Genomic DNA, 27863 nt, shown 5'->3' with positions numbered 1-27863 from the left:
CTCCATTTCAAATACCTGCAGAAACAGCAGCAACAAACATTTTTCCCGTTTCAGTTTGTGTCCAACTAAACAACTAAATTTACCAAATTAACTATTAAGTCTACCCTATTGTTCTGACACATTTCTCAGCATAGTTCATCAGTAATAAGAGTTAGCAGAAAGAAGGATGAGGTATCTCATGGAGTCTGAATTCACACAGCATATTAGGCAAGACATCAGTGACAAGCGTACAAAATGAATCCTTAGATCCAGCCAAGATTTCTGAACAAAACAGCATCTCTAAGGAGTAGCAGTCCTTCCTTCCTGGCTTCAGTTTGTTGCAGAGAAAGGTTAAACATACCCATACGCTACTCAGTACCTGTTAAGACCTATATACAGAAGAAAAATGCAATCAAGAAATTCAAGGAACTGTAATGCAAATATATCCTAGACCTGTGAGATTTTATTTCTTCATGTTTTAAAATAGACTGACAAAAATGGAATTGGCCACAGCACTAAGGAAACTTTCAAGTGGGACAAAAAATAACCTACTTTCTTAATCTTATTAAAAACTGCTTCTATGTATGAAAACCAAACAACAAGCTACATGCAATCTCAGATTAAAATTCTGTATTTACATTTTTACAATATGGCTTGTCTGGGTGGGGGGGGGGGGGGGAAGGCAAAAAAAAAAGGCAGAGGCAGTAAGTAGAAATTTCCAAGTCTCCAAAATGTGGTTTATGTAACTGTTAAATTTAGATTAGGAAGCAAATTATCTTGAAAGGTCTCCAGGAAATGTAGTACAGTGAAACCATTTAAATAGGTCAAATTTCATAGTCAACTGCCAGGGAAATTACGAAATATGAGTAGAGTTAATACAACCTTTCAAATAACTAGAGAAAGAGAGATCACTTGTGTTTGGGTTTATTATTATTATTTTTTAATATCATATCCAATCTCACAAAAAGGCTATATAAACTGGAAAAAACACCCACTTGGAACTTGCACTGAAAAGGTTTGAAAGGTTAAACAATTCACAGAAAAGGAAGTTCAGCAAAAAAACCTTAAGGTTGTTTCTTTATTTCACTGTAACCAGATTTTTTTTTTTTTAATTAGTAATATACCCCTACTCTACTTAAGAACCCTGTAACAGTGACCACATCTAGCCTATCCTCCCCTCACCCCAAAATAAAACCTTGAATTATTTTCTGTACTGGGCCTACCACAAAATAAAACTTTTCTTGCCACTACTTCATTCTAAGTCTTGGTTAACAAAATAATCTGTAATTCAATAAAGGAGGAATGTGCCAGTTTTTAGAAGCAGCACTACCAGCAACAGCAGATTCCTCTGTCATTAGGTATATAATTTCAGCAGGTAAGGAACAGCATGTTACAGAAATCTGGCTAAGAACATGGGTCTGTATGAAGTGCAAAAGCAACTAGACATAGTCTGGAGCCCTGTTTTCCTTATACATTACCTTTTTATATAAGGCAAGTTGGCAGCTGCCACAAGGATACCGTGAGTTTAAAAATAAGGGCGGGGCGGAGGGGGGGGGGGAAGTCCAAAATATAATCTTCCACAGCATGACTTATCCCCTGAAATAGTTAAATTCTGGACTGAAGATAGCTGATAGATCATAAAACTAGGATGAAGAACCCCCAAATATAATTGCTCCCCTGCATACATTTGTGGATTATAGGCCAAAAGGGAACCCTGACATCCTTTCATGTGCCCTTCTACGATGATGATTCATCATTTGGTCTAGTGCAAAGCACTTAAATGCCCATCATTTTGCTTTGCAAGTACAGAAAGAGGGTAAGTGATACTACTTCACATTTATAACATGCTTTGATGACACAGTAAAACACTGCACACCCCCAAGTACAACTGCCTTTCCTACCTTGAAAACAGAAGTACAACTTTTAATTTCCAGTGCTGCATCCGTGTGTTGACCCACCGCGAGTGCAGGAGGATGGCATGACAGATTTCTACTACTGGCCTTCAGCTAAATCGCTTCATATCAAGCAGCTTGTTAAAAATCAGAAATCCTTCTCAGAAAAGCAAGTCACCAGCAACATGCACAGCGTCACCATTACCTCAACAGAAACTTTCCAAGAGGCTAGAACGAAATTAAATCGCGCTCTCTTCCCTGTGCTTCCTCAACACCCAGCAGTGACTGAGCAGCCCGATTTTTCTCTCTGAAGCAAGCTGCACACGTTGGGCCTGTACACAGAGCAGCCAGGTGGCCAGGCTGACATGGAAATATTTCTGCCCATTAAACGCTGCAGCTTTAGCATTAGCATCCTAAAGACGATAACGATCTGGGCAGAATCAATTTAAAAAAATAAACAACGTCAGACTGTCATTAATTCAAGCAAATACACCAATACGTACATGTTTCTGCTCCTCTCTTGTTTCTGTCCTTGTAATTACTTTCTGCTCCTGAGCACAACACTGTTTTTACACCAGTTGTTTACTAACAGAACTACTGTTTTCTTAAAACAGCAGCAGAGATTTGGACACACACAAAAAAATATTTCCTTCAAAATACCATACTGAGTTTGAACAAAATTGTGCTTTTAAAATAGAATTAAAAAAGCACTTTCCTGAAACCACAACCAGCCCAGTGCTGCTCGGCACTGCTGTGCCCAACCACCTGAGGTACGTCTGCCCAGTGCAGCCTGGTGAACACTCCTCACCCACCTCCCGCCATCACTCCCAGTCAGGGGAAATGCCAAAATGAGCCACGGCCCTCACGAGAGGGAACCATGGCCCTCAGCAGCGTACCATGCTTGGTATTGCTGCCGGCAGGTGGCTGAGGGGGTACAACACCCCACCAGTGCTCCTGTTCTGCCTGCCCCAGCCAGGCCTGCCTCATGGCTGGGGTGCCCTCCCTGAGGGAGCGACAAAGCCCCCAGTGGGATGAAACAAGGAAGAAGTTCCCAGCAGGAAAGCGACAGCGGTGGTAAACACACAGGCAACCTGAGAGGAAGAAGTTCCCAGCAGGAAAGCAACAGCGGTATTAAACACACAGGCAACCTGCAGAGTACCATCATCCCGGCGCCCCCCCCGCGCCCCCCCAAACCGCAGGTCAGTGCTGGAGGCTGAGGTGGCTGCCAGGGCAGGCAGGCCCTCAGGGCACAGAGGAGCACCATGTTGCCAGAGGGAAGCCATCACAGCTCTCGCTTCCTCAGGCCACAGTCACACAAACAAACTACCTCTTGCGTTAGGCTGTGGGAAACTCTACGGTAGCTAATTGATCCCTGAAGGAAACTCCCAGCAGGCAGGGGTTAGCTCACATACAGACCTCTAACCAGGCAAGTGCACCAAGCGTCATGGAGAAGTGCCTGGGGAGTTTGTCTGCACCAAAGAGGCCTCAGCAGGGGCAGTGCAGTTACTGGCTGTTATGTCGTCTGTTTCACAAGACTCTCTCAGAAGAAAACTCATACCTGACATTAACACCGAGACATCTAGTAACCAGGGAGCAAAAGAAGAAAGAAAACCCCACAAGCCCACGTGTACTTACTCAACAAAGATGAAGCTAAGGACAACGTCTGCTTTGATGAAAGACTGCCGTGGAGGTACTGCTACTAAAAATGGACCAGTATCCGGTCATCACACCCAGTGCTAAGATGGGTAAACAAAGAGCTGGCTGCCCAGGAGCTCCCTGTGCCCAGGGGGTTTGACACCCGAAGAGGGCCACATGCACTGCATCTGCAAGGAGACTGCAGTCACAAGCGCGCCAAGAAACAGGAGCAGCATGCACATGCTTCACCAATATGACTGAGCAGAAAAACCTCAGAGAGCATTTAGCTGGGCTTTCTATTTTAAGAACTGGTATGATTCACGTTACCTTGGCTGTAAGTGTTTTGCAGTCTTTACTGTATCTACCCTCACGATAAGCTCATGTTAAGCAAGCACTGAAAGCCCTGACATTTCAGAGCAGTGGCGCAGAGCAGCCATACATCACACAGGGAGCCCCCGGCAAAGCAGGCAGCTGCATCCAGGTCTCCCAAGCACATATCCCACGACCTTGCCACTCGCTGCCCTTCCTGCAGATGCACACATGGAGTCAAACAGAAGAAAAAATCCCTGTGATGCACTATGTCACTAAGTATTGTCCTGCTGTCATACAGTGATGAAATTGCACTGCACCAAGCGGGGGGTGGTATAAAACAAACAACCCCCCCCCCCCCCAAAATCCCCCAACACAGAAGCATCACTACTTAATTGAAAATTAGACAATAATCAGTATTACAGTAGTTCAAGTGAAGCTGCCACTTTGCCCTATCTCGCCTGGTGCTGCCAGCAGTTGCCTGCTTTTATCTTCTCTGCTCTCCAGCTGTACCAACGCATACAATCATGACAAAACACAGGTAAGGACCTCGTATCACAGCTAGGAATGCAGGCAGGAAATACTATCAAAGAACGAAGGATCTAGAAACGCATGTACTACTTGGATTACGAAAAACAACTTTTCTTGATAAGATAGGCAAAATTTCTCATATCCTGCAAGACACTTGCTTAAAATAATCAGTTAATTTGTTGGTACTTGCTAATAAACAAAGTAGGTTTCCCTGTTCTTGTTTTGTGTTTCCTAAATCGTAAATAATAAAAGACTTAACAGCAGCAGCCTGCATTAAATATTTTACCTGTTTTGACTCATTTATTTCTTGCTTGTAATGCTTCGAAGAGGCTAACTGCTTTGCTGCAACATTCTGCATCACTAACAAAACCTGAAGGACTGCAAAAAGCAGAAAACATCAAGTTATGTCTTTATATTCTACTCAAAGGATAAGAAAAAAGCAGAACACAAATATTTTCCTATAGGAAATATTAAACTGATAATTTCTTTCCTCATGTGACAAGAAATGTTTTTCATTTACAAGGTGAAAATAAACCACCTGGATGCTAAAGTTTTCCTCAAGTAAAAAAAGGGTACTGAGGGGACCATTGGATAGGAACAATTAAAGGGAATGTACTGTCACAGCCAGAACTCAAAATAATATTTGGAATATTCCAAATCATTGGTTGCATACTGACATCCCACTATATTTTCTAGCATTTCACACATGACACATTTATATGAGGTTGCACTATTATTTTAGTTCTCCATGTCAAAAATTCAAAACATGAAAATTTTCTAGTCAAGTTGTTAAAGCACTTTTTTAGTTTAAAAAACTTTTTAAAAAGACAAATTTGTCTTAACTAATGAATTTTAATTAATTTTAATGGCTAGTCAATTAATTTAATGTTATGTGCTACAATCTGTAATATACAATACACCAAAGATACTGAGGGGTCTTTTAGTCAGACAGATATAGAGTAGATTTATAAAAACAAATACCACTCCAGATTTCTCTAAATCACCTCCATCCAGGTGCAAGAAGACACTGTGAAAAAGATAGTGTGACCCACTGATGTTTGTCCATGTTTATGTACAGACCAGAGGCAGAAAGAAAAAAATACTATCTTTTCCTGTTACAACACAAGGTGCAGCAATGACAAAATAAATAGCAAACTTGCCCACTGTGGCTGACACCGCCCTAGAAAGGAGAACCAAAGACTGACTGTACTTGGCCAAGGTTTCTAAAATACCACATCTTGTTTGAGGAAGCAATCAAGAAATACATCCTAAAGACCACATAAGGTTCAATTTCTCATCAAACAGCCAACATCCAACTTGAAGTCAAAGTACTTCTATATTTTTTGAATAAGGGGACACACTGATAAGGACTGACCACTAACGCTCCTCTAAACTCCTCTTTCCTCTTCCTTCCCATTGACTAAACAAACAAGATTAAAATGAGTAAGAGTAGACTACCACCCTTTCATTGTTCCTAATGGAAAGCACAGCCTACTCGAGCTAAAGCTAAGTGGATGGAGGTCAGTTTTCTCGGCACAGGAAAAGAGGTGCCAGCTCACAGGGTGGATCACAATCAGCACTGGCACTAAAATAGGTGGGGTCAGAAAATACAGGAAAATATCCTTCCCACCCTATGAGGATAAGGAACTATCACAGCTGACCTTCCAAAGCTGCAAGGGGATGAGATAATGAATCTAACTCCAAAGCAAGTCCCTCTGTCCACTCTCCTCTCCTGTACTGGGAGGAATGGAAATGCCTAGAAACAACGGCAGTAGGAGGTATTTCACCCGGTCTATTCATAGCTAAGAGCCCCCAACATGCTGCAGCTGCTGCATCTGAATCCCATGCTATCAAAACCAGTAATAAAATTTCTGCTGAGAAATAGGGAGAGAAAACAAGGTTACAACTAAAAGTGCAACTATAGAATTGAACGAATCAAACAAAACCACCTTTACAGCACAGTTGCTCCGTGACACAACACGAAACCTGCGCAGTCAGTATGTTTTGTACATGGAATTCCAGTTGGTCAGTGAGGTTTTCAGAAACCTGTAAAGAAGTCTCCTTCTCAACAGTCTCTTACCCTGTGCAGCTGCTATCAGGGGCTCTGCAACTGAAAGAAGGCACAAGCGCTTGGGCCGCAACAGAATAAAGCCACGCAAGTGACTTCTTCCACCATCCACCTCCCCAGCTCCACAACAGCAAAAGTGACCCATTGTTTACACTGAAGCTGTAACCCAGGAGCAGCTCAGGCACGGTCCATCTGCTCCCTCGGACACCCTTGCCAGGGAGGCTGAGCGCTGCTGCCTACCCCAACACCAACTATGGGTACCAGTTAATACAAGCACAGCCATGCCACAGCACCTGCGGGAGGCTTCTGAAAGGTCTGAAGATGAAAACACACACATCAACTGAATGCCTTTAGAGATGGGGTCCTTGGACATTCCCAAATCAGCCTGTAGCAGAAGATATTACAGGAGAACAGCACGGAGAGCAGCACATTGAAGGGCAAAAGGCATTCTTCTGACAAGGCCCAAGCACAACGGTGACAAGTACCAAATCAAGCCTGTCTGGTTTAATTTGCTACACCTGCCGAGCCACATGGAGAAAGCTTTATGAATGAGCAACGCTAGTAGATCACTCATTTGGGCTAAGAGCAAAGGAGTATTTCCTAGCTCCCCTGCACCGCTGAAGAAAAAGCATTTGCAGGACATGAAACTCCAACTACAGCTGTAAGGGAAGCATGCCATGACGTTAGGGTAAGAGTTTAAACAGACTGAGACTACCCAGCTGAGAAAGGAGGATGCAGAATAGGAGAGATCTGCCCTAAGTGGTATAATGAAGCAAACAGGATGAAGAGACTACTCACCAGTTATCATGGCCCAGAAGACATGGGACACAAAGTTACAGAACAAACTTCAAAGAAAAGTCATTAGAAGGAGAAAAAAAGAAGTAATTTTGTGCAAAATTACTTAGAATTTTAATGCTATGGGATGTTGAAGAGGTTGAAAAGTAAACAGATAGGAGAGAATTAAGCGATTGGAGGACAAGGGCTATTAAACACAGTATGTCATATTCAATCTGCTGGAAATCCCAAAGTCAAAATTGTACAAGAAGGAGTCTAGATGAGCTTTATAATGCTTTCTTTCCCTAGGTGTCCACTGTTGACCATTACCAGAGAGAGTACGTGGCCTGAGTAAGGGAGCTCGTTTGGAACCAGATTTACTCATAACAATTCAACATTGTGATGGATTTTATCAGTTCCCAACATGAACTCTGTGGACTACAGATCAGACAGGTTGTCTACAGGGCCATGGTAAATACTGAAATGAATATGTTTACCAGCCAAGATTCTGATTATGATAAACACAACCACCAGAGATTTTGACAGCCAACATATTGTTGCCCTGAAGAGTTTGTTAGTCACTGTTCAATGTAAACAGCTATTTTGGTCAAAATTATGTAAAAGATTAGATCATTCCCAGTGTGTTAGAACTGTTGCTTTTTTTTTTTTTTTTTTTAAAGAGAAATTAAATAAGCACGCTACGCAAATATAGACTACATACACTTTAGGGCACTACCCATTCAGGATTTTCTTTTGGATTCTCTCCTACTCAGCAGAGATTCAATCCCTTTAATAACTAGATTGTCAGCTTCATGGCTGAAGTTTAAGAATCCACTGTACTTCCATTTCCCTCCATTTTTCCAAATCTGGATAACTAGACCAGTGTTCTCATTTGAATTCTTACAGGTTTATTATCTCAAATCTTTCCAAGATACACATCTGAAGTTATTCTGTCTCCTCCCTCACAGGGAAATAACCCAAAGCCTGCAGCCAGCATTGTGCTGCCGCATGCTTGAATTTTGTAAACTAAACTCTTAAAAACATACTTAAACGACTTAGAAAAAAAAAGTAACTGTGCTTAAACTTTCGCCTGTGAAGCCCAAACATGATACCGATCCATTAATTTTATTAGTCAAACCTGTCCGAGGTCGTATTTTCCAAATGCAACAGCAAAGCACATTGCATTATAGCGCTGCTAACAGTACAGAATCAGGTGGGAGGAGAGGCTGATGCTGGTTTTGTGTAGGAAAAAATTGCTAAGCCCTGACCCCATGAAAACAAAGTGATGGTGCAGGAGTAATCAAGGCCAAAGCTCTATCTGAAGAAAATCAATGGGTTATGCACAATAGCAACTACATTCAGATGTTCAGAGCTCAGCTGGATTCTGTAGATCTGCTCTCTAAATTCAGAGTATCTGACACTGAAAGCTAGAAAACACCACCACCTCCTCCTTTTTTTTTTTTATTTAAACAGTCAAAGCAGAAGCAAGCTTTGAACTAGAAGTCTTGAAATTGAGATGACTGCATCCCTTCTCTTTGCCACTCCTTATGATCTTTGGTAGCCAACCAAATGGCTCAGCTTAGCTTCACTTTCCAAATCAGTCCAAAAGTTAAGTAAGTAATAAAACTAGCATCAGGAGAGGGCTTTATAATCACATTAGAGACATGCAACACAGACCAGCTACCTCGGTTCACTGGACAGCTTCAACAAGGCCTCATAATGAGGTACAGGTGTTGGCACTAATTAGGAATACCCAGCTCACTGCTGACATCACCTCTCAAAGCAATGACTGCACTTTAATCCTTTAAGCCACATAAAAGCAGAGAGAGGGCGGACAAAAAAAAAAAAATTTCTCTGAAAACGCCTCTGCAGAGGAGTGAAATATTTTTGCTTACTTAAGGGAAAAAAATAGAACTGTCACAAAACTGCAGGAAGTTTACTGTGAAATATCTGGGTACATAAAAGAATCTAAACCTTGCACATAACTAGAGTTTTTAATTTTAGGAAGGGTATCACCATGTACAGCATGTATTCATCACAACTATAAAATTGATATCCAGCAAAGAAGCACAGAATAAAGAGGAGTAAAAGCAGCACATGTAAATATTGTGGTAAGTTAAAATTATTCCTGTCTATGCCTACCAGCCTTCCAAGCATTATGGAATACATCAAGATAGATTTTAACCAAAATTATTACAAGGGACTTCTGCAGGCTGGAAGTTCATTGTTAACAGCTTCTTTTATAACTTCCTCTCATTTAAAAGACTTTATATTCCTTTAAAATGCACAAAGCTTTCATTTAAAAGGTGATACCTGAATGTTGAAGGTATATAGGTTCAATTTACACACTGTAAACACCAACACACACATTTTTTTTATTTAATTTTTTTTTTCGCATCAGTTCCTCCTTCACTTACATGCCAGGTCATGAGGTAGATGTTTTCGCTTCAGCTGATGACATCACAAGCTCCTAAAAAAATGAAAGGAGTGCTATTTAGGTAGTAGGAGTGACATCAGGCATTTCATGTTTGAGCTACAATTTAATTTTTGGCAAGTAAGTGAAGGGTATATTACATTTTCATTGCTATTTTCCCAAGCAAATGATATATCCATAATATAAAGCCTTAAATTCCACAATTCTCACTTAATATATGGAAAAATGAAATGCATCAGCTATATGTACACATACTACGACATAAATACATTAAGATTAAAAGTAAATTCATCAGAATAATCTCCAAGTCAATTTCACCATCCTCTTAACATGAATGGGAAACAACTTCAACAATACCAACAAAACAAAACTTTAATTAGTATTTTCTCTACCCTGTTTCAGGATTAAAAAAAAAAAGTTCTGGTAGCTGCACATTCATTCAGCTGACTTAAGGGGTTAGTTTCTCCAAATACACTGATGCTTTCTTCCTTCTAGAGGGCCTTACATGAACTGAGCATGCTTATAAATTCATATGAGGGCAAATAAAAAAAAAAAAAAAGTATAGAGGAAAAGCTTCATGTGGCTCCTGCCTTAATTCCTCAAGACATTCCTTTAGACCTCCTCCTGACAATCCTGGATAGCTCAGCTGCCCTGGCAGGGATTCTGCTTACTCGCCCTTTTTAATCTAGTCCTGAGCCTTGAGCAATATTAAGTATGGGAATAGAAGGAATTTTTCCCTCCACCAACTGCCTGCATTCCCCTCCTGCAGGATCATGAACATGTATGTTTTGTGTCCTATTGTAATGGACATGGCAAAAGCATTAAAGTCATTACACCCAACAGATTAGTTGCAGCACTCCTTGGAGACATCAGCAGTTAGACCAGGGTTTCTCCTGGCAGGCAGTCCACCCCATGCCTTTTGAGTATAAAGCTAACAAAAACGGGACCGCTACGAGCTTGGAAACACAGTATTAGAGAGCAGAAATTCAAGTAAAAACCAAGGAACTGATAACTGCATACCCTGCCAGAAGAAGAAAAATAAAAAGGGGGAGAGGGGAACGCAGTGCCTTTCTAACTGAAATAAGGCAGTTTCTGGCCGAAGTGTCAGCACCGTACTGTAACATTTCTGCTCCTCCACCCATCTGCAGTACAAGAAAAGGATACCACCACCCATCCACTGAGGAGTGGCACAGATCCTATTACTTAAGAACTATTGTTGCTCAACTTAGGCTGTGCCATCAAAGGAAAATATTTCCCTACAGCTGGGGGTGGGGGGAGAGAAGGGGAATGCACAATATATTGTAGTTCCTATATGCTGACCTTAAAAAATTGTAAAGTTTTGTCTATGTTGATTTTCTTTGGTTTAAGGTTTTGTCTTTGGGGGTTTTGTGTTTGTGTGTTTTGCAGTATTTTTAGGGGTTGGTGTTTTGTTTTGGGGTTTTTTTTTAATTGTCCCAGTTTCCTCTTCCTCCTTGACAGTGTCTGGCTATACCCCACATTAAGCAATTAATTTTTGAGCAATGCGAAGAGATCTGTAGATCAAAGCAGTACCAGAGCCAAGGTTGCCAAAATATAAATCACGCTACGTGGGTTGGGTTTTTAACTTCAGATAAGCAGATACACTCTGCAGCCACCACCACACACATGGCTTGAAGCAATCCACAGAGTCCATGAGCAGGAGACTAAGTGCACTTGGCATCAGCATCAGTGGGAGCCTCCAGTCTCCACCCAGAGGGACGCAGCTCGTGCACAGCAGAAACACAGTGTGCCAAGCCAACACACAGCAAGTGGGGGTTACCAGAGAGACTTGCTTTAAAGCCAACTGCTGCTCTGCTGCAAAACCCTGGTACTAATGCCGCCTCTGCCCTCCAGCTAAGAAATGCTGAGAGCCTCACCCACAAAATGCACTGGGGGAGTGAGGGCAAGGGAAGAGATAAAGTAAAAAATTAATAAAACGGTTGGATCAATTTTTCAAACAAAACTGTCTTATGAGATGTTTCATTATGGAATAATGCTTTAGTGTCCTGACTGAACCCCTTTAATGTAAGTTTTCCATAGGAACACAAGCAAAGCTCTGGTTGTAGCAGCTCAAATGGCATCTTTAAAATGCAACACAGCCTACAACTTTTAAGTGTGAACAGAACCACAGCTTTTGCCTCCCAGCTGAACCACAAAACCAATATATTTTTGAACTCTTCATTAAAAACACATTTGTTTGCTCAGTTAAATGCCAAGATGAACTCTGAAATACCAAAAGATTCAACTAAAAACCTTTTCTTTCTCTAACCCTTACACTACAGTCATAATCTTCAGTCCCAGCTTTACTTATTTCACAACAATATAAAATATACAAAATAGCATGAAACATGTAGCTGACCCCAAAAATACCACTCCTCTGTTGGTTATTTCTGGGGGGAAATCCAGCCTTAACATATTGATTTGATGTGAATTAATTTAATGTTTCTGAATCAATGAGCAGGGGGCTCTTCACCAGCAGGTAAAAAAACAGAAGAGTGCTCCCCAGCCTGGAAAGGTGCTAACTCCCCAGCCTCCCCATAAGCAACAAGTTCAGGAGCAGAGTAATGAACACACAGAAGATCCTCACCCTCCTCTCCAGACACACTGTACCAACAGACTCTGCATTTCTATCCCTGGGAGCATTTGAAAAAGCAACAGGGCAGCAACAGAAACTGGCACAGAGAAACAGAAAAGCAAAAAACCAAATAAAAATAATGTTGTAGGAACTAAAGGACAACATAGACACAGAAAACAAAACTTAGAAATGCACAGTAGCTTTTCATAAATACTGCCTGGAAACTAAGCGTCGCCAGGGGGAAAAAGCATCAGGAAGATTTATTTCTTAAAATACAACTTTTAACAACAGAAAGCCATTTGGAACAAAGACCTACTTTTGCAGTTATCGCTACTGTTATACAATCATTCCTTCTGTAATTTACCATAGTACCTACCAACAGCCAAGCCTCAAAAAACAAGAATTGTGATGGTTGAAAACACTGTGTCATGCTTCTCTCTCTCCTTAACCATCCTACATGCTGCACTGCCATTTAAAATGAAAAAAGTAGAGAGACAGATGCAGAAAATAAGGATTTGCCAGGGTCCAGGAAAAGAGCACCAAGATAGGACCAAAAGCACAGACTGTGCATTACAGAGGCTCCACAGCCTCTCCAGGTGAGCCCCTTCTACTCTGCACAGCCCTTACTGCCAGAAAGCTTGCCCTGGTGCTTAAACCACACATCTCTGCTGACGTGGCTCAAGTGGTCTCTCCTAGGTCCAGTATTAATTAATATTTGCCTTTTAATGATGTGGGTGGACCTGGCCCTTTACCAGGTCTCTCTCTGCACTGGACCCTGAAAAGGTCATCCCTTTCTTCTTCACACGGTTAACTTCATGTCTGAACACTATGCTTAACTCTTCAGTTTGTATGTTCTAGTCTTTTCTCCAGACTAAATAAAACCCATTTTTTTTCACCCTCTGCTCACAGGCTGCATTTTCTACTTTTCTGATCCTTCTAGTGGCTGCTCTCCATTATCCTTTTAGGGCTGGTGCACAAAACCACTACAAGGTTGTGTTGCCCAAATCTGGGCAAAGCCTTCCAGCTGAACCCTTCCCTACATGGAAAATACTCTTTTCTTGTTACAGAAAAACATCCTTTACTGTCATGTGAGTCACAGGTAATAATTCTATATACAAACTCCAGTGTGTTTGCTTTTGCAACAGCATGACTCCACTGCCTCACGTCCTGGCTGTGAGCAGTTATTGCTGCTGGGTCCACTGCTCCCAGCCTGCAGGTGTGCAGCAAAACCCCCTGCCCCAGAGCTGCTCCTCAGCCCCAGAGCTGCTCCTCAGCCCCAGAGCTGCTCCTCAGCCCCAGAGCTGCTCCTCAGCCCCAGAGCTGCTCCTCAGCCCCAGAGCTGCTCCTCAGCCCCCTGCGCAGCCTCATCCATCCCCTCCTTTCAGACTTCTTCAATCTGTCAAAATAACTTTAAGTTCAAAGCATCTTCTCAAACAGACACACAGCTCCACCCAGCTTTATCTGGTATTTGACGAGCACAGTCCTCATTCCTTCACCCACATTATTAAAAGGCAAATATTAATTAACACTGGACCTAGAAGAGACCACTTAAATCACACCAAATTCACCTGTCTTGTTTGAAACTAACTACTAACTATCCTCCAGTTTTCTAAGCAGCTGCAAACATTCTCGTGACCATTTCACCTAGTCCATGTTTCCTCAGCTTGCTTCTGATAACGTGTTGTCTGATAACTTGCATCATACACTGTGCAATCCCCACCTCACAAATGACTTTCAAGACTGAATTAGAAAACTGGTCTTGTGACACTTTGCATCTCCTTCACAATAAGTAATGCCATAGGTATAACAACTGATTACGTGGGAGAAGTCTTAGAAAATCATTTTATTATTTCCAGTTTTTTAGAGATTGTTTCAGATATCTAACAATTGTAGCCAGTTCCCCAAGGACTCCCAGTAACCTGACACAGATTTCTTATGTAAGGCAGATAAAGACTTCAATATTACCAAGACAGCACGGTAAATAAAGCCAGTAGTTTTTGAGATTATAAATAAATTACAGTATGAAGCAGGAAGGTAATGGCACTCTTCCCCTTACAGTTCTGGAAAAATCATAATAGGAACAAGTATCGAAATACCAGAAGAGTATCCATTGTATTTAACTGAAGAGATACTTCAGGCAATACTTAGCCTATGGGGACTAGAAGTAGAAAAGAAAAAGTTACTAAGCTTTAAGAAAATTCTTCTAAAATCCTTATTAAGTATTTGTGAACAGGGATGGATTTTTGCTTGTAATAAACTGATCTGGTGCTTCTTCTTCACAAGGTTCCAACAGTGCTAACTACAGTGAGTATTCAGCAGCTTCTTGACTTTTATTCTCTCTTCCACATTGGCTTAAGCCAAAAAGGTAATTCAGTATAAATTCACAATCTCATTGTAAAAGTCAAAAAATAGTCCATCTCACCTTAAGGTAGGTCACAGACACAGAAAACTTCTAGCAAAGGCTGCAACTCTCTAGCGCCTTCACTTTCTTTCACCGTCCCAAAAATATTTCATTACACCTTTATGTAGCAACAAGCCTATTCTTAATAATAGTCAGTGACTTAGTAATTCCCAGCAACCAATTAAGATTTGCTGGGAAAATAATTTCCCACAGTGGCTTATCCCATTTTCAGACAAACAATGCAGGAGGATGTCTAGAAGGATAGGTTTCATAAGGCAACTATTAACAAGTAACATCAAGCCATTTTATGAAACGCTCTGAAGTCCTGGGTCCCTAGGCACTTGCATGGTGACCCAACACAGCAGTTATTTAGCGTGTGTGTAGTGCCAGCCATTCTGCAAAACACTCAAAACTTCTTATTTGTTGCTTGCAATTACTTGTTACACAATATGATTAACATACACATGCAAAAAAGCGAGTCGGGGCCTGAAACAGCTGCCCTTACAGAGACTAACATGCACGCAGGATTCAACTTCAACACCTAACCTAAGGTGCACACAAAGTTGTTTATATGCTTCATATACCAGTAGCATATTAACATTAGTGAAACAAAGGCATGAGTCTGTAAGAGATCAGATGCATTGGGATAAATACAAGGGGAAAAAAAAAAGTTTAGGCTTGGCATTAAGGAAACGGTCCTGACAGTCAGAACTGCTGGTCCATGTCCCCAGGGGAAGGATCGGAGGCTGCAGCTCTTAACGTTTAAACAAAGATTGGACAAGAGTCCTGGTAGCTGCGCTGCCAAGACAGCATGCTCCAGCTCAGCGTTTCTCAAATCAGCCTGAGGGCAAGGCAACAACAAATGGGACCCAAGTATAAAGAGGACTGCACAAAGTGGTGTGTTTGGCCTGCCTGCACTGAGGACCGTATCTAGCCACACAGACACACTGCTGGAAGCATCAGATACGCCACAGCACATGCACATATTGCTGTGTGCTGGTAAGAGCAAAGCAATCCCATTATTCCTATTCCACCCTTAACTTCTCTCCTCCCTACATCTGAGACCGAGGGATATATATATATATGCGCCAAGGGATGCTACAGTGTACAGCTGCATGCAAGGACAGTTACCGCACACCAGCTCAGGTATGTACATGCTCCTCTCTTTCAGGACTAAATGTTAAGGAGATGCATTACTTCAGCCTGGTGCAGAATGCATCTCTCTCCAAAGAGCAGGCATTCCCTGCAGCAGGTCACACTGCAATATAGAGAAGCGTATCAGAAAGAGACCACAAATGCACATGGCAGAAGGCTGCAGTAGAAGACCTAAATTGGGATAAAAGTACCAGGAATGTGCAGAATTCTTCCTGAATCCACAGAGCCTGGAATGGGGTACAGGCAGAAGTAACATTTTGGTGCTACCTACTATCAGGAGCTGGAGAACAGGGCTGTGAGCCACAGACCAGCAAAACCAGGCCATTTATGAGGATATGGAGCCACAAAAATGCCTCTTGATCTTGAGTAATGGGAACACTGCATGTCTTGCCATTAGCCACTGCCACATGTCAGCCAGTTGGATTTTAAATGACAACCCACCTCATTCAACTTACACATCTATGCTAAACAGATGTGCTTGCATGTATTTCCTAAAGCTGAGTGATGGCAGAACTATTTCATGCTATGTTCTGAAGGGAGGTTCAAGTGAATATTTCAGAAGCAATAACCTAGATGACCTAGAAGCATCTTTTCCCATAGCTAATTTCCATTATTTAATGCAACTATATTTGTGCACGGTTATGGGTAGCTTTAGTGGAGATCTTAAAATAAAATTATTCACTAAGTGTGAGAACTTTTAAAGTATGGTAACAGATGTTATGTTTCTGCTGGCAAGAGCCATGCCATTCTCATATGCTCTGCAGCAAGTCCCATGACCCCACCACACACACAAGAGAGTCACAAATGCTATAAGCAGCATCACTGTTTCTTGCTGGATGCTCCACACCCCGACAATATAAAAGATTAAGGGCCAGATTTAGACTTCAGACTGAAGTAATACCAAACTGTGCACTTCAATGCCTTCAAGTTAGATCTCTAACAAGAAGAAACAACAAACCCCGTAAGGCTTTAAGTCCCCATGTTGCAAACAAAAAGGTCTTTACAGTAGGACTCACAGAGCCCAGCACGTTCAGGCCACTCTACACACCAAAGAGGGCATGTCACCAGAAATCTCTCCACTCGCAGATTCAGCTGCTGATTTGCAGCCCTGTAAACGGATACCTTTAGGAATCTGATCACTGCTTGGCCCCTTCTTCCTCCTTCTCCTCACCTCACATGCACTCTTCAGGCATCCAATTCAGCATCATATAAGGCCTTAGCAGCTGTCACACCTGCAAAGGCTACCCCTTGTTCTGTGCCTCACCTTCCCTGCTCTCCTCTCCATCCACCAAGATTCAGGCCCAATACCTCCTTCACCCCAACCCCAGCTACCAGACGCTGGCTCCTTTCCCTTGCAGGACTCTGGCTGCTGCCAGAGCACATGCTGGAGCACACGAGCACCCATGGTCATCCCCACTGAACTGCTGGAAGACCAGGCTGTGCAAGCTCTTCTGTTAGTTTAAAGAAAAGATGAAGAATAATTTAGGTCTGAATTACAGGAGGAAAGCTATCTCACAGTTGGATGACAGTAGTCAAGAAAAGGCCATGTCTCCTCTTCTGGATACATTAAGTAATAATGCTCTCCAGTGTACAACACAGGGTTCATACAGGACACGGAACACACGCTTTCGAGTTTCTTCATCTGCTCTGGCTACAAGGAATTTGAGCACTTAAAAGTAGCATGGACATACTGCGTATTCCTGGCCTTGAAGGTGGTCTCAGTGGCCGCAGAAAAATCACCTTCACAAACAGCTCATCTCATATCAAAATATTTAGTCAGTATTTAACTGAATGACAGTCAATTCCCAGAGAAAAAAAAAGAAGGGCAAGTGAAAAGTAACAGACTGTTAACTTCACTTGCTCATCACAGTGATTTAAAGTACTTCTGACATCCTTCATCAAACTCCGGACGCTAGTATTTGTGAGATTTCATAAGGAAAGACCCTCTGTTCTCTCTTTGTCAGACATCTGATCATCACACCAGCACTCAAACTGTCACCTCCCCCTGCAAAGAAACTCCATAAATAAATAAAGCACCCAAGCTTTGCTCTTAGACCACAAAACACAAGACTTGGAGCACAATCAAATGACAATTAATGAAGCAGCAGACATGAAAACACAGTAAATAGGACTTCATCAACTTCATCCTTTGTGGCAGCAAATTCCACAGCAGCATCCAAAAATTACTTCTTCCTTGAATGTGATCTTAAATGGTCAGAAAGGGTTGGGGTTTTTTTTACTGCTATGAAAGAGAAACCTGTATAAACGAAGTAATCCTTTTCCAAAGCCACTCCTGCTCAGTCAGACAAAACACATGACAAGCTCTGAGAAACAAGCAGGGAAATTTTGGCCTCTGTGGAGTCAATAGTAATTAAAGTCAGTGCCAAAACAAAGCCAGAAATTCACAAAGCACTGATCTGATTAATTTGTGTGCGAGCACAACTCATACGCAACAAAACTGAATTTATTTCTTCTCAAAATTTCCTGATGCAAATATGTTGGGGAAGGGTGGGGGATTGCAAGATCAAGTTGTAACACAAGAGAACTATTCCTTTAAAGCACTCACTGCCAGAACAGCTTACTGTCAAAAGGAAAAATGTGACCTTTAATAAAATTGTCTATAAATATACAGACCTTTATGATTTCTTGTAATTTATTAAAGTACAAGTTCCACTATATAAAACTGTTGCATTTACAGAGGCAAAGCCTTTGACATTGTTTAGCAAGGGGTTAAACTAGACCTACAGAGACTGACACTCGCATAGGTATGGAGGAGCTTCCACCAGTTCCGAGGAGGAAAGCAGGTGACACTGCCCCTCACTATATGCTGGTATTTCTGTGCTTCAGGCACACAAACAGCACCAAGGTCCCCTGTGCTACATTTGCCAAACCCCATCAATGACCCAAAGTGGGGTGGGGGTGGGGTGGGAAGAAACTGAAAAAAACACCCCAACTTGTTTTAATAGGTTTGGTCCCTCAGAGTTTTACCTCACTTCTGCTTACCTGAAGCACAAAACCTTTCTTAATGGTCTCAGTCCTGGAAAGCTCAACAGAGAAAGTAAACACAGGAGCTGAGCTGCTTCTCCTTTGCAAATTGCCATCATGCAGTTAAACCCACAATTCTGACTGATTAAATCTCTAGGAGCCTGTTAAGAGCCCATGAACAGGGAGAGGTGCTACAGAGTAGCCTAATGTGGCACTAAAACCTCTAGAAGATAGACCTAAAGATGTGTTATTATGGCCAAAGAAGTCTGGTACAGGAGCAAAGCAGGCTCAGCTTCTATAGTCCTCATACAAGGGCTGACACTAACATCACTGCTTCAGAATTAAGCATATATGGCCACTCTGATCATTATAATGTAGCTACACTAGTGCAACACCTTCAAAGTGTTAGAAAAGCCGGCTTCGTTGACAGAATGAGCTTAATACAGATCCCCTAAAATTACTACAAGGAGGAAAGAAAAAAAAAGCATTTTTGATAAAAAAAATTATCATAGGGTAGGAAACCATTAGAAAACTATTTGGGAACAAGTGCAACCTGGTTACTTTTAAGTGTTTTGAAAGATACTCCACTAAACCAATACTTTGCCACTGCCTTGTTTTTTCAGCAGTTCCTCTTGGTACATAAAAGTAAGTTTATTCTTGAAACATACTCAATCTGTACAAAACACATAAAAGCAATTGTATTTACTTTAAGTCAAACACAGATTCAACTTCATTAACCAAGCACAACTTACATAGGTACAGGCATTAAGAGCACAGAAGCTTTTGTTAAATACAAGCAAAATACTCATCACACCAATACAAGTGTTCACTGGAAAAAAAAGCGCATTATATCACAAATGCTTTCTTTTCTATGAATATTGGAAAACACAACTTGATTTTTCAGTGGATGGTGCTTTTATATAAACATATGTAAACCCACACAAATGTAGCAGCCACAAAAAAAAGTAGCACCTCACATAAAGACGAGGCTTTTCCCTCACCAGTGTTTTTATTAGACCTAGCAAACCTACACAAATCTTCTAAAAAAAAGAAACCCAAAAGGTCTGCCAAAATATTTTTAGGCCAATTACAAATAATTTGGAAGTCCGCAATGTCTGAAGTCTGGTAGAGAAGGCAAATTTAATTTTGACCGAGATGATTTATAGGGTCCTAAGAAGACTGTAAGACACTCACTAGAAATGCTGTTTTCTCCAATAACAAGGAAAAAGTTGGGAAGTCAAGGCAAAAAGAAGAGGGGACAGCCAATGGGAGACAACAAAGGCATGAAACACATGGCTGGGAGAGATAAGTAGGAACTATAAATCACATTCAAGTTGTCATGGGCACTTGAGGCTTTTTTTTTTGTTCCCCTTTTGATTTAATTTAGACTTTTAGACTTTTTTTCCAATTCTTAACCCACTCATACCTCAAAAGTGAACTGGCTGAAATGCAAAAGTCAAACATGCAGCAGCAAACACACAGAAAACAAATTTATTTCAATGATCTTAAAAAGAGAATGAAATGGCACCTGCAAAAGCTATTAGACTTCAGCAACCTAAATTAATGCATATCCCTGTTTGCTCTTACATATAGAGACTTCTGAAAATCCAGAACAAGTACACAGAAGATGCCAAACACGGGATCTAAGACAGCACTTAAGCCAGATCAATCCACATAATGGGAGTCACGGGGCTCTGACTGATACTAAGGTGACTGTCAGGAGCACAAGCTTCCTAATAACTTACATCCCACCTTCTGAAGTTTTGTGACATATATAGAGGAAGAAGAATGAAAACACCACATGTCAGACCTAGCAAAGAACCATATATTCAGTTTTAAGCAATAGAGGAAAGACAGAATACACTAAGTACTGAAACAAAGTAATTTTTAACCTGCTCCTCTTTTCACTTAGCTCAGGCCAGAGTCTTTGTATTTGACAACAGTTCCACCACAGCTATTTCACCTCTGTATAGGCATATAGATTCAACCAGAGCAAGTCAAATCTCTGTCAAAATTGCAGTAGCATACATGGATGTAACTTGCTAGATTAGGCAAAATCACATTCAATTGCCACAGTAAGTAAACTCTTTGTACACCAGTTGTATAAAAATTATTTTGATAAACTTCAACATGCCTAAATATCTGAAAAATACCTGAATAAAGAAAAACTTTTAAAATGTTCACAAAATGGCACTGGGAAACTACAGTATGAGATCTTAAAAAAATGCAAAACCAACGGAAACAAAACCAAACCACCTAAATTGATGGGTACCTGTTGCAAAGAGCACACAAAACCACCTTTCTTTATTTTCAGGTTTTTCCACCTTTTTCTTTTCTTTTTTGGCCCAAAATAGTGAAGAAGCACTAACCAAAGAAAGCATGGAAAATTAATCTCTCTGTAACATGGACAAAATATTTTGCAAAAAATAATTTCCGCAGAAGAATCAATACCATTAAGCAGGAGTGAACTTTACCTGCTATGTATGCCAACAGCCATCACAATATTGTTGCTCGTAAACAAGCACCTTGTATTAAGATCAACCTTTTAGTTCCTCCCTCAGTCTTACACATTCTGTTGCAGAGCTGCAAGTTCAAATTTGTCAGGCAAAATGCTTCACTTACTTCTTAAGATTGCTCATTTCATGCTACGCTGGAAATGATTATGTTGTTAACATAAGGAAGACTGCAACTTCATTATCAGGTTTAAGTATCTGCCTTTCAGTTGCTTAAATGACAGCCAATTTGATTTTTATAAAAGAACACAACTGCTCTCAAATTAGGCTGAAGTTGAAGAGTTGATAGAACTCCCCCAAACAAGGTTAATGCTACCGAAGTGTATCGAAGTGTAGCAACACTGACAACCAGTAACTTTTCCCTTGTCAGACCATTGGTCAGCAGTTCTTGAAAAAGCACAAAAACCTATTTTCTGTGCTTGAAATGAGCATTTCTCCTCCTTCCTATCAAACAACATTTAACAAGGTTTACATTGCACTGCAGAGTAATCACCTGTCATGACTATTTCAGTCAGTTACCTGCTGGGAAAAGAGCCTATTTGCATGAAAGCAGGAGCAGGCGTACAAGTTTGTTACTCTTCTTCCCTTGCAAGTACTAATAAAAGTGGGAGGTATTATACTCCTACCTCTTCTTCTGCTGAGGCTCCTCGTCACCAGGTAATTGCTGAGCCTACCATTTTCTTGTGCTTCTCCATAACTTGCTCACATACTGAGTACTTTAGCTCCACAAGGGTTTTGTTTGTTTGGGGTTTTTTTCCCCTCTTTAAACCAAAAACCTGGGTAGGACACAGCACTATTTCAAACGGTGAAAAAGTCCTCTCTCTACAGCCACTTTGCTATCAAAGCCTGCAAATTAACACTGGAAAAATATTAAAGAAATACAAGCATTTAACAGCAGAACTATAAAGATAATTAAAAACTGAAAGTAATCCCATAAGGGAAATATTTTTCCTCCTCTGACAGAATACGCATTTCCCCTATACATTTTTATATCCTTCAAGATGTAAGATTTTTTTATGCAGCATCAGAAAGAAAATACTGCCATTTTAGTCTGCTATACTTACTATGTAGCGAAGTTTTAAGTATTTGTGCATTAAAAATAATAATGTTCTCAGTATCTTCATGCTCTTTAAAGCAAGCATTATTTAAAACTTGTCTGGTTTGTTAAACCAATACTCACAATTTTGAAGTAGCATGAATAAAATCTCCAAGTTTAGCTATGATTTTCAAGTGCTCGTGAACATTCACATTTCTGCCTAAACATAGCAGTGTAAACTAATAACCAAAATATCTTTAGCAAAAAACTTCTAGCATTTGTAGCAGATATGTCATTTATTTGCACATTTAAAGAATTTCAGTAATCCAGTATTACACGATAAACTATATATCACAATGAAAAGCTATTTAGCACACAGGCATGTCCTATGGAGGCATTTTTCTCCCGCTACCTGGTCACCTACCCAAAAGCATATTCCAAGACAAGAACCTGGGAATTTAAAACACTGCTTAGAAAACACTTCATAACACAGTTGCACAGAATTAACTACTTGCAATAAATGCTCCTGGTCAGTTTTCATTTGCACAGCCGGATAAGCAGGGTACCACCTCTCCCTTTGGAGGATCCCAGGCATCCCAGCATCTACTCACCCACTCCACAGCCCTAATCCTTGGAAGCTGTTGGACTTGCTGTGCATCAAACCACTTGTGCAGGCGTGAAATTGCTCTCTAGGACACGAACAAGAGCCTGAGACTTTCACCAGCAAAGGCTACCACATAGTCAAGAGCTTTTAGCAGGTATGACAGACCCCTAGAAAACGTTCAAGTAAGAATTTTTCAGAGCAAGCTGGGGAAAAGGGAAAAAGAAAAAGGGGCAGAGAGGAAGCCCTGGACAGTAGATTAGTGAAATAATACATAATTCCCTCAAGACCAGGTGACAAGCAGATTCATTTTAGCAACCAGCAAGGCAAGTGTATAAACCTGTTTTTTAACATCTCCCCACAGCCCTAATTAAAACACAAGGAGGCATTAACGACACGATACGTTATGTTCAGCATTCAGTTCAATAAGCAAGAAACACAGCTCCGTAATCTAATGCTGTAACAGGTGTACTTTAATGAAGGAAAGCACTCCAAAGTTTTCAAAGTTTAACAAGCTAAGGCAAGCATCCCAGTATTTAATCCAGGAGAAAGTTACAACAAATAGCATCAGCAGTCACGAGCTTATACTCCCACCTTCTCCTGCTCCTCTGAACAGAGCGACTTAACAAGTGCCAGCGGAGCCTCCACAGCCATGCTTGCAGCTCAGGGTCCCATCCATTTCTTTAAAGCCAAGTAAAGCTTGTATTATAGCTCTACAAATGCAGGAGCTTTCATTAGGCCCAAGATCACACGTCTCAGACTGCTCTAATCCCCAAATTCTTGGTCTCCTACACACTGAAATAAGATCTTAAATGCTGGAAAAGTTCAAATGCCACCTAGGGAAGTGACTTGGAAGTAAATAAATATGAAGGAGCCAACAGCCCAGGGAAACATGGAGGTGGTTGGATATTGCACAGACACCTCTCCACAGAAGTCAATAGCTGGGCTCGCACGTCACACTTAGAAAACTTCTTTGCCAGATACCATCTTACAGGTGAAGTAAGTCAAAGTATCACTACAAATAGTACCTATAGATACACTTTTTAGGAGTTCTGAACATCAGATGTGCAGCTGTAGAAGATTGTACAAAGAAAACTAATTTTAAAGTGACAGTGTAATTGATTGTTTAACATGGATAAATATAAATCACCTCTCCTGCTCTTTTTATTTTAAATAGCAGCATTAAGTTAAAATCAGCTGTGTGCTAAGATACAAAATTTCATATCATTATCCCACTTTTCAGAGGTGCCATGAAGTCCTACAGATCTCCCACTCCTACCTGACCCAGCCTCTGCCAGCAAAAAACCTTCTAAGGCCCTGACATAACATTTTATTCATCAGCACTTCAAGATGCAAATAGCATCTGTTGGCTTCCATTACATAAATATCCCCAATAAGAGCTATTAACAACTTGTAAGTTTCCATTTTAAGTAAAGTATGTCAAAATTGCATTTATGTCTCCAATTACATGAAGCCTCAAGTGTTACAAGCACTTCAAATCTTCAGAAAAGAGAAATGCCACATAACTTCAGTGGAAGGGTTCCCCTCTCCAGAAATTCCAAAGCCTCTGAGTCCCCTCAGCTGTAGCTCCTGCAAAAACTGTGGTAGTGGGGAGAGATTAAGCTGGCACGATCAAATGTCAAACTTTCCCTAAGTCCATTTCTGTCTATAATGCCAGAAGTAATGCCAACCAAAAAGCAACACCACCACTGACCTAGACAAAACAGCAAGTTTTTGGTTATAAAATGCATCTAGACAGTAATACCCATGCTTAACAAAATACGAAGTTATAAATTTCAGTTGAATACAATGTTCTTTGTTATTAAATTGTCCTGTATTTTCTGAAGAGTGGGCATGTGCTACACTGTCAAACCCATTCAGTCAAGAGCCTACAAAACCACACGCCAATGTCTAAGGGAGACTTCTAGGAACTAAAGGAGAAAGACATATCACAGAAAGAGCAGTTTATATAACATTTTCATCCATGGATCATAGAAGACTCACTACAAAAACATGTACACATTCCTACTCTGGATATATCACAGGTCTCGCAGAACTAACCAAAAATGTACAGACACCACAGCATACTCCTTACCCTCTATGGCACAATAGTCAGAAACTGATTTCGAAAATTGAAATAAGCTACCTAAAGAGATCATAGGGAAAGATCATAAGGTTATCAACTTCAAACTCAAGGCAGATTATACAGGGTTTAACTTTACTTCTCACCCGCAGGTCTAACACATCCAGCTGTTTTCACCACAGCCTTGGACACCTGCTGTCACACCAGCCAAGAGTTCAGGTCAAGACACCTCACAGGCCAGCTGCAGCAAGCTCTTCAGGATAAACACTCTACAGCACTCAGCACGTGGTAGCTACTACAGTGACCATATGCATGTGTGCCTGCCTATGTGTACATATATAAAACTGTACAGGTAAAATTAATACTCAATTGTAGCCAAACAGTCTTTGTAAACTCTCCTCCATAAGCAAACCAGCCAGCTCTATGAAAACTACCTGTATTTTAAAAACAAAACCAAAAAGCCTACAACAATCTCAGGTATCCCAATAAATCCCTGATGCAAATTTCCTTATTCTTCTCCCATGGGGAAGAAGTCCACAAAACCACAGAGGAGGAAAAAGCTGAGTTTATTCTAACACTACACTGAGATCCTCTAGCCCAGGCTTTTACATTCACAGCGTATTTTCATGATTTTAACGAGATCCCAAATGAACATGCATCGTTGCCAATAAATGCCACTGCTTACGTTCCTGCATCAGCTCTCTAGCAAACCTTTGTAGGTACCTGGTACACGTACATAACACAAATAAAATAAACAACAAAACCCCCACAGTTGTGCTGACTGACCCAGCTCAGGGGAATTTTTCCTGCTGACAGAGGGAGGGAGGCTAGTTCTGTAAAAGGAACCTAGAAAGAGGAAACAGCACGTGAAGGACAGGTAATAGAGACAGCTCTTGTTATTTTGATGACTTTTACTGCATCTAAAGACCAGCTTTTGCAGCAGAGAGCTTTCTCCTGCTCCAGTTTGGCACCAAAAAAAGGGCATGTCATGTCTAGTCTGGAAAGAGGTCAGAAGTTCTGTTTAAAAAAACACCAACAAAACTTCAGATCCTGAAAGCACTAACTTGCTTTTAATTTGAAAAGGCACTTTCTTCACTAAAGTGACTTCAAATTACATTTTGTCCCTTCAGTAATGCAGGTGAAAGATTTTCTGACATCCTGCTAAGAACTCTGGTGGCAGGCTTGAAAGTTACGCTAACGTGCCTTCAACCAGGTTGCCCTTTCCTCTCTGAACCCACCAGTCTCTTGCATTTTCAGGTTAGCTCTAACCACTGCTAAGACATGGTCTCACTTTGCAGAGATTAGCAGGTGTGCTCGAGATGCTCTATACAACAGCCCACAAGCACCAACATGACGTAAAAAGCTGGCTGCAGACAAAACATTTTGCATGCACCAAGACAACATAGTTCTCTTAAATCATTCAGTTGTACTGCAAAGGCTCTTTCACGTTATCAGAGAGGCAAAATAGCTTTCAAGTTTCTAGTGTATTAATCACAACTGGATGCAGACTCCTGCATCCCCCTCTCCTGAACATGGAAAAAAAATCGGCTTTAAAGTACAGCGCTAATTTAGTGATGTTTTAATTAAAGTATGTAGCCACTCGTTATAACAATTTGTGAACAATAGCTGAACTCTTCAACTATAAATGCTCTTTGTAAAAGAGTTGTATTTACAAACCAGGAGAAAAAGCAGAATTTATTCTTCTCATCAGGATGTATTTTAAGGTGTCCCATACCCAATCCTCCTGCGAATCGCCACAGAATTATTTGCAACTGCTACTTTTGCTACATCCCTGGCCGTTAATTGCAGCAGTCGCCGGCCGGCCGGCCGGCCGTGAAACGAAGCCATGCCATTGCAGAAGGATGAGCGGCATTCCAGCAAACCCCGTGCGAGGGAGGAAGGTTTGATTTGGAGAACCGAAGTCGGGAGCTTCCCACCCCTGCCGGCACCGGGGACTCCGGGGCACCATCCGCGCCCGCTGCCCAGCGTAAAACTTACCGTGGCGCCGCGGCGGCCCGGCTGCGCTAGCGCTTCATTGTCAAACTCAGTTCTAGCAAGTTCCTCGACATACTGGCGGAGCGGTGCTCGGCGGCGGACGAGCGCCCGGCTGGCTGCCTGTCTGCCCGCCCGCCGCCCGGCCGCCACGCCCAGCCGCGCTCCGCAGGGCCCCGCCGGCTCGGGCACCGGCGGGTCGCCGCCTCTCCGGGCTGCGGCGAACAAAAGGGCGCAGCGCCGGGGGCCGCCGCCGCCGCCCAGCCCCTGCCGCCCCCCGCGGGCACAGCCCGGCCAGCGCGGGGGTGGAGCGGCGGAACCGCCGCAACTTTTCCCTCCGGACGCGGCCGGAGCCGCAGCGCCCACGCCGGACGAGCGGCCCGCCGCGCCGCCCGGGGGACGCTGCCCGCCCGGCACAGCACGGCTCGGCCGCCACCCCCGACCCGGCTCCGCGACCCCCTCCCCGGCGCCCCACGTACCCGCAGGACCCGCCGCCTCCCCCCGCTCGCCGCCGCTTCCTCCGCCCTCCTGCCCGGCCTTGGCGCCAAACACCGCCGCCGCCTCCCGCCCGCCGCAGGCCCGGCGCCTCCCCCGCGCACAGGCCCGAAGCGGCGGCCCCGGCGGCCCGGCGCCCGCCCCCCGCCCCGCCTCCATGCGGGCAGCCCGGGCCGCGCTCACCTCCCGCCGCCGGCGCCGCACGGCACGGCGCGCCGCCGCCTCCTCCCCTGCTCGCCGGCGTGGGCGGCTGCGGCCGTCAGGGCTGGCGCTGGTGCTCCCGCCGCGGCGGCGGCTGCTGGTGCTGCTGCTGCTGCGGCTGCTGCTGCCGTCCCGCGCCGGCGCGCATCGCCTCCGCCCGCCCGGGCCCGTGGCCGGCGGCGGCTC

The 27863-nt window shown here is 42.4% G+C and overlaps 1 protein-coding gene across 4 annotated transcripts in view; it reads right to left on the bottom strand.

Moving 5' to 3' along the window:
- The window catches only part of JADE3 (jade family PHD finger 3), a 67923-nt gene extending 40060 nt beyond the window's left edge, over positions 1 to 27863 (bottom strand). The window contains exons 1-2 of one of the 4 annotated variants that reach the window (XM_037376838.1): positions 27660 to 27862; positions 9606 to 9658 (exon numbers count right to left, since the gene is read on the bottom strand). The gene's annotated coding sequence lies outside the window, so the exon portion shown is untranslated. Of the gene's footprint in view, positions 1 to 9605; positions 9986 to 27460; positions 27480 to 27659 lie in introns of those variants that run through there. The other 3 variants (XM_037376840.1, XM_037376841.1, XM_037376839.1) reach the window with 3 other exon arrangements.

Source organism: Falco rusticolus, chromosome 2, assembly GCF_015220075.1.
Source record: "Falco rusticolus isolate bFalRus1 chromosome 2, bFalRus1.pri, whole genome shotgun sequence".
Classification (NCBI taxonomy): Eukaryota; Metazoa; Chordata; class Aves; order Falconiformes; family Falconidae; genus Falco; species Falco rusticolus.
Note: the sequence above shows the minus strand (reverse complement) of the source record. Positions and strands in the feature narration are given on the sequence as shown.